The 11104-nt window shown below is 44.5% G+C and overlaps 1 pseudogene; it reads right to left on the bottom strand.

Moving 5' to 3' along the window:
- Window positions 1–6921: 6921 nt before the first annotated feature.
- LOC126249941 (5S ribosomal RNA) lies at window positions 6922–7039 on the bottom strand (annotated as a pseudogene).
- Window positions 7040–11104: the final 4065 nt, after the last annotated feature.

Here is an 11104-nt window from a genome sequence, read left to right as displayed (position 1 = left end):
ATGAAGAATGACACTTAGCCAGATAAGACAGAGGGTAGTAGTAATTCTGGAACAATGCTGAACCCATTTTTCCGGTCGTTCCACAAGGGCAAATATTTCTGCTATTTTTCCGACGCAGTGGTGCACAGACAAAGCTCACCCGGACCGACATAATAGCTGGCCAGCCGCCCACACAATCTGCTGTGTGCTAATGGCGCTGCTCCGTTTGCAGGCGGCAAGGCGCACCGTAATTAAATTGCCTCGACCATCCTGCGCTCGTTGCCACGCATCCACTCTCTGCATCGCCCACGCTTCCTACGTTCTTCTCTCTCTCTCTCTGTCTCCCTCTCTGTCTCTGTGTCTCTCTCTCTCTCTTTTTCCTACCTTCCTATCTTTCTGTCTTTCACACACACACACACACACACACACACACTCGAGGTTCGCGTAATATGAGGAGCTCAACGAGCGAAGCAGGGCAACGTGCGGAATTCTAGATCCCAATTTCGAGAGCGTTTCAGCTTTATTGTCACTAAATCCTTTGCGCCTCAGGTACGTATGGTCATTAGAGGATAATAACTCCTCTGCTCCACTCCCGCTGAACAGCAGCCCATAAAACATTTCATATCACACTGTCAACTACTGTGTGAGCCGATACGCCGGTATTAAACAAAAGCAGGAAATAATATTCCATTCGTTTGCATGCTACTGCGTCGCCTGTATCAGCAATACTAGAAACATGGATCTCAATATTCTCAGCAGTAGCTTACATCATTATAAAGAGTGTATACCACTCTGAAAGAGGCCATTAACTTTGTAACAACGAAATTTTACTTGTTGTTTGTTTACAGTATAGGAGAAAGAACGTATGATTAAATTTGTGGATCACCTGGGAGTATACAAGGTCTGAAGCTTAGTGGACAGACCTACCACCTCAGCCAGAAACAATGGCTCTAACACGCCTGGCCATCGATTCCAGCTGAGCTTGGATAACAGATACGGGTATGTCATTGTTTCCAGCTTCAGCTCATCAGTAATAGTACGAGGGTCCCTCCAAGAGAAAGCACACAATTTTTTTTTAAGTCCATCTTTTATTCTACATGTTTGAAAGTTTTATAGTGTGTAGATACATCCTTTAGGAACAATATTTTCATTTCTCCACATAATTTCCATCCCTCTCGACTGCCTTACGCCATCTTGGAACCATCGCCTGTATACCCGCACGGTAAAATTCTGGACCAACCAGTTGGAGCCACTGTTTGGCAGCGTGCCCAAGGGAGTCATAATCTTCAAACCTTGTTCCACGAAGAGAGTCTTTCAGTTTCCCAAAGAGATGATAGTCATATGGAACCACTTCAGGACTTTAAGGCGGGTGTTTCAGTGTTGTCCGTCCGAGTTTTGTGATCGCTTCCATGGTTTTTTGACTGACATGTGGCCGTGCATTGTCGTGCAACAGCAAAACATCCTGCTTCTGCCCATGTGGTCGAACGCAACTCAGTCGAGCTTGAAGCTTCTTCAGGGTCGTCACATATGCATCAGAATTTATGGTGGTTCCACTTGGCATGATGTCCACAAGCAAGAGTCCTTCGGAATCGAAAAACACCGTAGACATAACTTTTCCAGCAGAAGGTGTGGTTTTGAATTTTTTTTCTTGGGTGAATTTGCATGATGTCACTCCATTGATTGCCTCTTCGTCTCTGGTGAAAATGATGGAGCCATGTTTCATCACCCGTCACAATTCTTCCAAGAAATTCATCTCCACCATTCTCGTACTGTTCCAAAAGTTTGCTGCATACCGCTTTTCTTGTTTCTTTGTGAACCACTGTCAACATCCTGAGAACCCACCTGGCATAAACCTTTTTTAACGCCAACACTTTAAGTATTCTGCAAACACTTCCTTCCCCTATCCCAACGTAGCGTGACAATTCGTTCACTGTGATGCGTCTGTCAGCAGTCACTAATTCGTTAACTGTCTGCACATTGTCTCGAGCGTGTGTAGTACGAGGCCTGCCGCTGCGAGGACAATCCTCAATATTGCCGTGCCCGCTTTCATCACGTAACCTGCTTGCCCACCGACTAACTGTACTGCGATCGACAGCAGCATCTTCATACACCTTTTTCAACATCTTGTGGATGTTTCCCAATGTCTCGTTTCCACAGCACAGGAATTCTATGACAGCACGTTGCTTCTGACGAACGTCAAGTGTAGCAGCCATCTTGAAGACATGCTGTGACGGCGCCACTCACGGGAACAGGTTGAACTAAGTTTGAAAACAAGCGGGAAGGATGTATCTACACACTGTAAGACTTTCACACATGCAGAATGAAAACTGTATTTTTACGAAAATAGTGTGCATTTCTTTTGGAGTAACCCTCGTACTTGGCGAGTGGTGGCGTGCCCGTCTCTCAGCGACCCATAGCCAAATGATTTCAGTGGATGAGAGATCTGGAGAATGTGATGGCCAGAGCAGCAGTCGAACTCCATCTGTGTGATGTACTTCAGGACAGCACACATGATATGTGATCTTACTTTATCTCGTTGAAAGATATCGTAATATGGCCATCGAAGGAAGGACACAGCTATCGGCCGTAATAAGTCAGAAACTTGAGCTGCTGACCAAATTACCAACTACATGAACTAAAGATGATCGTTTTGTGTACCCAGTGACACCTCATTACATCCCGCCAGATGATTGTGCCCCTAAAACAATGACGAATGATGCAGTATCCGTAACTACGTTCTGACTGGACTGCAACCGCACGAGCACCCTTGTCTCGCAGGTGGTCTAGCCTCAGGCGTTGCTCGTTATCGGCACAGGCTACGACTACAATAATTCCGGGTAGCAATCTAGCACAATAACAACTATAACAACGCGGCTTGTTATCGCCGGGAGCTCAGAACGCCACCAATGCAGGCGCTACTCCCGCCGTACTTCAATTGACAGCAGGAGACGCAACCAGTGCAGACAGTTTCTCTCCGCAAGTTGTGTGCAGGAAGATAGTCCGCGCTGTATGTCCTTTGCCTGAACAGTACTTACTAGGGAACGATCCAGTCCGACACTTCGAAAACTGCCCCGAAATTTTTTATGCAGAAAGAATACACCGAAAGAAACACAATGTCAGAATTTTAGCATCTAAGACACACTGAAAGTACTTTAAGATAAATGTTTAAAACTGCTAAATTCCTAGCTTGTCAGGCATCAGAAGTAATGTATACCCCTGCCGCAGCTGTAGCAGACAGCACATTTGCAACACAGTGGGCACGTACCCTTGGTTCCTGGGACATCGGTGAATAGATAACATGGCAGAACACGATCGTAGCTTGTATTTATAATTCCTCTAAAACAGTTTACCACAATTACTATTCACTCTAACTTGCAACTCATTTAATACCCGTAATAATTAGGAGTGGTCGCTAAGAGCATCTATCTTTGTGGAGGTTCAAGAGTTTCACAGTAATGTGCAATCAAATTAATATTTTAAACCTTGCAAAGATGGCATATGGAAAACGTGAAGTGAAGTCACCTGCTTCTCATGAAGACCTACAGATATGTTATTTATTAGTTAGTTTCTTTGAAATTCATTAGTATAATGACAACATTTTCTGAGAAATTGTGGAAATACGAGTATTAGCAGAAACAGGAAAAAACTCAGATATTTCGTGGATTGTAGTTCGAACAATGATTGTAGCCATACTTAAAGTTCGTGATAAAAACAGACTGTCTTTCAGCCAAAAAGAAAACTTGCCCTATAACATCTTTCAGTAAGAAAGAAAAGACCGTAAATTTTTGGGATAAACGAAGGGGAGGAGAAAATGTTCAGACTTAAGCAATGTACTAAGCCGGTGTCGTTTCGTAAAATCTGAGCATGAACTATACAAACGGAAGAAAGATTTACAAAAAGTTCGAAATATGCGCCAAAATGAAATTTAAAAAAAAATGAAAGGAAAACTATCCGAAAAATTTTGAGTTGCTCGTGAGAGTCAGTGTTCTGTTATTGAAGGAGATGTATGAGACTTGGCGCTCTGAATTAGAGGTGAATAAACATTATTTATTTACAGGCTTTGTCGACTTGGTTAAACAGATTCAGGAAATTATACTAAAAGGAAGTAGCAAAATTACGAAGGTTACCACAAGCAAACGCGCAGAGGAGATACCATCATTAGGTAATAAAGCAGAAAAATTGGTAGGTGACGTGTAAACGAAGCTTCTTGTTTTCCCCTAAAATGGTGTGTATAAAGCCAATCAGTCAGGTTTCGTGCCGACCAAAGTGACCGAGCGGTTCTAGGCGCTACAGTCTGGAACCGCGCGACCGCTACGCTCGCAGGTTCGAATCCTGCTTCGGGCATGGATGTGTGTGATGTCCTTAGGTTAGTTAGGTTTAAGTAGTTCTAAGTCTAGGTGACTGATGACCTCAGAAGTTAAGTCCCATAGTGCTCAGAGCCATTTTTTTTTTCAGGTTTCGTGCAAGAGCTGCGTGCAAACCGTACTTTATCATTTCAAGTGAAAAGAAGACAGAGTGGCTTGTGCAGCCCGAGAATGCCATGACACATTCGTATACAACAGTGGCAATGATAAGTGTCAGTGGATTACTGTTTCCGGAGCTTTATATCATTATTCACGAACATCAAGAAAATGAGTGTAAAGATAAAAAAATCGAATGTTTACTTGCAAAAATCTTGTAATCTACATTGCAAAATCTGGAGAAATGGGAGAGAATATGTTTCAGTGTTACATCCGCAACATCTTCTTACGATATGCACAAGTAATTCATTGCTTTTGTTGGACACTTGGTGTGAACATAACGACAACTCTATATTTACGACTACGAAAATAATGTTAATATAATTCGCAATCCACCCGGAACTACTAGTGCGATTCGGTATACAACGAAAAAATTTTTTCGACAGTGCAAAGCAGTGGACGTTAAACAGTTTTGCTCAAGAGCGAATACTGGCACTGTGGGGCGGCACCTCGGGCCGCATATACACTGAAGAGCTGAAGAGCTGAAGAAACTGGTGCCGCAGCACGTCGTGGTATGGACACAACTAATGTCTGAAGTAGTGCTGGAGGGAATTGACACGATGAATCCTGCTGGGCTGGAAGGGGTGGAGATCTCTTCTGAACAGCACGTTGCAAGGCATCCCCGATATGCTCAATAATGTTCATGTCTGGGGAGTCTGGTGGCCATCGGAAGTGTTTAAACTCAAGAGTATTCCTGTAGCCACTCTGTAGCAATTCGGGACGTGTGGAGTGTCGCAAATCCGTGGGAATGCACAATGGACATGAATGGATGCAGGTTCAAAAATGGTTCAAATGGCTCTGACCACCATGGGACTTAACATTTATGGTCAATGGATGCAGGTGATCAGGTAGAATGCTTACGTACGTGTCACCTGTCAGAGTCGTATCTAGATATATCAGAGGCCCCATATCACTCTACTTGCACACGCCCTATACCATTACAGAGCCTCCACCAGCTTGAACAGCACCTGCTGACATTCAGGTTCCATGGATTCATGAGGTTGTCTCCATACCCGTACACGCCCATCCGCTCGGCACAATTTCAAACGAGACTCGTCCGACCAGGCAACATGTTTCCGGTCATCAACAGTCCAATGTAGGTGGTGACGGGCCCAGGAGAGGCGCAAAGCTTTGTGTCTCGCAGTCATTAAGGGTACACGAGTGGACCTTAGGCTCCAAAAACCAGTATCGATGATGTTTCGTTGAATGATTCGGACGCTGACACTTGTTGATGACCCAGCATTGACATCTGCAGCAATTTGAGGAAGGATTGCATTTGTGTCACGTTGAACGATTCTCTTCAGTTGTCGTTAGTCCCGTCCTTCCAGGATCTTTTTCCGGTCGCACCGATGTAAGAGATTTGATGTTTTATCGGATTCCTGATGTTCACGGTACACTCGTGAAATGGTCATACGGGAAAATCCCCGCTTCATCACAACCTCGGAGATGCTGTGTCCCATCGCTCGTACGCCGTCTATAGAACCACGTTCAAACTTCGTAAATCTTGATAACCAGCCGTTGTAACTTTCAAAACGCTGTAGAAATAACACCACTGATCAGGATGACGTCAGAGTGTGACGGAATATTATCGGAGAAGGGGGAAAACGAATGGCAGAAGAAGAAAAAATAGTGTGAAAATGAATCAGTAGATGGCGCTGTATCTGTCAGAATGCATAAATGAAAACACCTGTCATGCATACGACCCATTGAAGCTGGTAAAAACACGCCGGGTACACGTCTTTCCCTACTTTTGGGACTGCAGCGTTCGCCATGACTGTCTCAATGCAGGATCGCGCTCTGCTTGAAAATCTGTATTACAAGAATGATGTCTCTGCACACGTCGCTCTGCAGAAGTTCTGAACACTGAAGGATTTGAGAAAAGGCTTTGGTCCGTCCGATGACTGCCGTGGGTCTCGAGAAAATGATTCGGAAATTCGAAAGACGGGTTCGTTTGGTGTGCAACGTGGTAGAGGGAGTAAACGAATTGATTCGACGTCAGTGGAAGCAGTGGTCACACCAATACAAGAGGAGACGTGTGTGCAAACGCAGAGAATTGCCCGAAAATTGGACAAACCAGTGAGCACGGTGCGTAAAATCCTACGAAACATCCTTCTTTGCTATCCCCCTTCTCCGATAATATGCCGTTGCAATTTGACGTCATCTGACCAGAAGTGTTATTTCTACAGCGGTTTGAAAGTTTAACTGTAATTATAATAGTAAACGTAAACTCCGTCGATAGGCCCTGGCCGACGCAGCGGTACCTACCGGCCGCCGTGTCATCATCAGCCCACAGGCATCACCGAATGCGGATATGGAGGGGCATGCAGTCAGCACACTGCTCTCGCGGCCGTATGTCAGTTTCCGAGACCGGAGCCGCTGCTTCTCAATCAGTTTGCCTCATAAGGGCTGAGTGCAGCCCGCTTGCCAACAGCGCTCGACAGACCGGATGGTCACCCATCCAAGTGCTAGCCCAGCCCGATAGCGCTTAACTTCGGTGATCTGACTGGAACCGGAGTTACCACTGCGGCAAGGCCGTTGGCGTGTAATATATATGTGTGTGTGTGTGTGCGAGAGAGAGAGAGAGAGAGAGAGAGAGAGAAAGAGAGAGTGTGAGTGAGATAAGGTTACTTTTACACCATAAACTAATGGTATTTTACACACACCTCCATAGCTTGGTTCGGTATAAAGTGTAGTACATCCCGTCTGAGGTGTTCACAACTCATCAGAATATAAGTGAAAAAGTGTATTAAATTGAAAATACGAAATCATGAAAGATGTCGTCTCATATGACTGGAAAATATGTTCGGAATTGTAGTAAGCGCAAGACAGAGGAAATATCGAGTCAAAAGGTATCCAAAACTCCTAATATGTCCAGTGCCGAGAGAATGCGAGAGCTATGACAACGTCGGAAAGGAAATGAAAAATCGGCTCCAAGCAACTACGTAGCTGACCCATAGGCTCGATGCAAATGAGCGATTTATTATGACGAGCTCTCAGCGTCATTCTTTCCAACGTTTGGGCAGTGTATTCACAAACATGGAAGCGGCGCACATTACGGCAGCGAAATGGCTGCGAGAACGCGGCAAGAGAATTGTGCTCGCCAGCCACTATTGCATCGCAGTGATCTCGCCGATCGCTGTGGAGTAGCAGTCGTAGGTGAATGGGCGAATGGGGCAGCGCATACACACTTTCGCATATCCCAGAAACAGCGGCTTCCAGCCTGCCATGGATGCAGCCGGTTTGGACGTGTTCATTGAAGGGGTGAAAAAGTACCTTGAAATATGACACGCATCTAGCAATGAGTGCCGTGACAGGATTAATTTATGAGCCACATGGTTTCAGTGGCTTGTAGTTCTGTGACGGTCTTGCTGCGAAACCGAGTCAGGAGAGAAGTGATGTAGGTAAACATCACTATCAAAATACTTTGTGTTTCTGTTCTGGAGGTGACGTTTCAGCTCGAATGTGGCCATTTAAAACTTGAAATAGTGCTAAGCAGCAAATGCTTTACTTCCTGGCAAGTGCCCTTTGATCTGAATGAACAAATCTTCAGTTAACAGTAACAGTTTAAAGTGAATTCTGTTACCTCAGCCGATTCAATGTAATCAATGCTTTATTGTATTGCAGCCACAAAATGCATAACTGTACACATTTCAGTAGTGACAAAACCGATATCACCTTCGGGAATTAACTGATTCAATGCTCACTACGATTGTTACCAACCAAATGTAGATACATTTGTGCTGCCATCGTACTTTGCCAGTACGTCTATAAAGTAATCATCGAAAACATTTCTTCTGCTGTTAAGTAAATTTTCGCCATTGGTTAATGGTATTTCGTTATCCAGATCACATAGCATGCTTTTCAAATCTCCTGGCATTTTTTAACCATCTATCATCTGTGAATTTCGGTATGCACTCTGTGTGCAAAGTTTCCCACACGGCGTTACAAAGTTTTATTACTATTTTGCACAATGTCGTGTGGCCAATTCTTTATTGATAATGTAAATCAATTGGAGTGCAACAGTGAACAGTGGACATTGCAACTGTTGTTTTACTGTTAATTCATCAAACGACTGTACATTCATTCGAAAATAAACAATGTGCTTCCATCTTCTCTTAAATATGTAAATAGTATCACGAAAACTCATTTCAGCAGCTGTGAGCTAACCATCAGGTGAAACAAAATCTCCTGCTGCGCTTCTTAATGTATTCATAAATGAAATAAACATACATTGCCTGCTTTCTTCTGCTTACGTGATTACTTGTTGGCTTCCAATATTGTACGGCTGCGCTACTATCACTGCGATGCCGTCATGTGCGCAGTGAAGCGATTTCTGACGCCGCAATCTCGCTGAAAGCGCGGCTGTTGCTCGTGCGCTTCGAGCCCGTAAAGCATTTAGCGGTCAGCGGCAGTCAAAAATTATACCGGATGGTTATAATTAAACTTTCCCTATGTAACACGTTATAACACGGAAACTAACTACCGTACGACTACCAAATTTGGTGGAATTAATGTCCAGAATATGGGGTGCACGATTTCCATGAGTCACACCGCCACCGTCCAGTTCCAACTATGGCCACCAGGTGCTGTGATCAGTCATCGTGATTCATAATCTCACACAGCTGAACAGTCGCAGAGCACCTGTTGATATGTCAACATTAGCTTGGACAAAATGAGCAGGGCATTATTGGTGAAGCTCTCTTATCAAATCAGCAGTAATGCTGCAGCTGCAGTTCGAGAATATCGCCAGCTGAAAGGATTATGGAAGGGTCCTCTTTCTCCAGCTGCTGTGCGGAGCATGATGAAGAAGTTCGAATCAACTGGAGAACAGGACGCCGCTCCGGGAAGAGGCCGACGACCCGTTGCACCACAGGTGGTTGATGAAATCGCTGTTGCTATGGCAGACAACGCTGCACACAATTCCCGATCGTCAGGCAATGTGGGTGCTATGTCAGGACAGTTGAACATCCCGTGGCCCACTGTACGGAAGGCGCTTAGAACAATTCTCAAATACTATTCGTACAAGATCTATATCGTACAGCACAAAGACGTGTTGACTTCGCTGTCCACTTTCTCGCAAGGATTGAAGGGCTCGCCCTGGACCATCCTATGGACAGACGAAACTCAATTTTCTCTGGCAGGTGAGGCAAACACACAGAATTGCCGAGTACTGGGATCTTCATCTCCTGTCTCTGTGCATGAAGTTCCTCTGTATGGTGAACGTGTTACCGTATGGTGTGGCTTCAAGGCTACGTTCGTCATTGGCCCATTCTTTTTTGAACAGGTTGGCGCTCAAGAACCACAGGCGTGCACAGTGAGTGGCCAGCGTTACTGCGATGTGCTTCGCCAGCATGTCATATCCGCCCTACAGGAGACAGACGCGTTGAAATCAACAGTTTTCATGCAAGATGTGGCCCCACCACACATCGCTCTTGAAGTTCACCTGCTTCTCTGAAACACATTTGTAAACGATCGAATTATCAGCCGATTGTTTCCACTTGCTTGGAGGGCACGATCACCTGATCTCACTCCCTGTGATTTCTGGTTGTGGGGATACCTGAAGGACAGGGTTTACCAGGGGAACATTCACACACGTGCTGATCTGAAGCGCAGCGTATCAAGAGAGGTAGCCAGCGTACCTACAGGCATGCTTTGTTCTGCTGTGCAGAATGCAGTCCTGCGCTTTCAGACTGTTCTGGACACAGATGGGTGCCCTACTGAGCCATTTTTGTAGCAGTAATGGTACCGGTGTGTAATAGTATGATGTATCGTAGCAGCATATTAGAAGTGTTTCAGTTGAATTGATTCTGCATTATTACTCTTCTCCATGTCCTTGACATTAATGCTAGTAAGTTTGGTCCTCGTACAGTAATTAGTTTCCCTGTTATAAAGTGTTAAATAGGGAACGTTTAATTATAATCACCCGGTACTTTATGTATTCGATAATTATTATAGCACTCTGTGCGGCCATTCTAGTAGAGAGATGTATAATTAAATTACATATACAAAACACGTATTACTATATGATTGCGATAAAGATGTATCAGTTAATCTGCTCTCTATATGATTTTTACTGCGTGAATCGTAACGAACTCATTTCAGCATGAGGTGTTCTGTAAATACATTAATAGGTGATAGTCTTGATATTATAAACTTTAACTGTAATTGGGAAGTTATTATACACGACATTGTTTGTGATATCGGTGCTGCCGTATGCTATTTTTGTTGGACTTCGAATTTAGACGTTACGTGGATGTCGGTTGCAGGCGTAATGTTATATCTCACTTTTAGGCATAGAGAGCAGTGTAACTGGTATATGTTTATCGCAACCAAGTCCTACAAGACATATGTTGCACTGCGGGCCCGAAATTGTGGACGTATTACTACAAAAATCTCTGACGCAGTCCAGCATTGCGCAAGAAGAATTTTTTTCCAGTACTTCTCAGAGTGTTTCCGTCGCAAGTAGTAAAGGATGGCATTCAGACTCAAATCCACTTACATGTACAAACATGAGCAACGAAGTGGGAACGTCGTGAGTTCAGACGGGATGTGGACATTGGTGTGTGTGCGGAAAGCAAGTTAGGAACTGTACCTGCGGCGGCGTA

The sequence above is a fragment of the Schistocerca nitens genome, chromosome 3 (genome assembly GCF_023898315.1).
Source record: "Schistocerca nitens isolate TAMUIC-IGC-003100 chromosome 3, iqSchNite1.1, whole genome shotgun sequence".
Taxonomy (NCBI): Eukaryota; Metazoa; Arthropoda; class Insecta; order Orthoptera; family Acrididae; genus Schistocerca; species Schistocerca nitens.
This window is presented reverse-complemented; position numbering and strand designations above follow the sequence as displayed.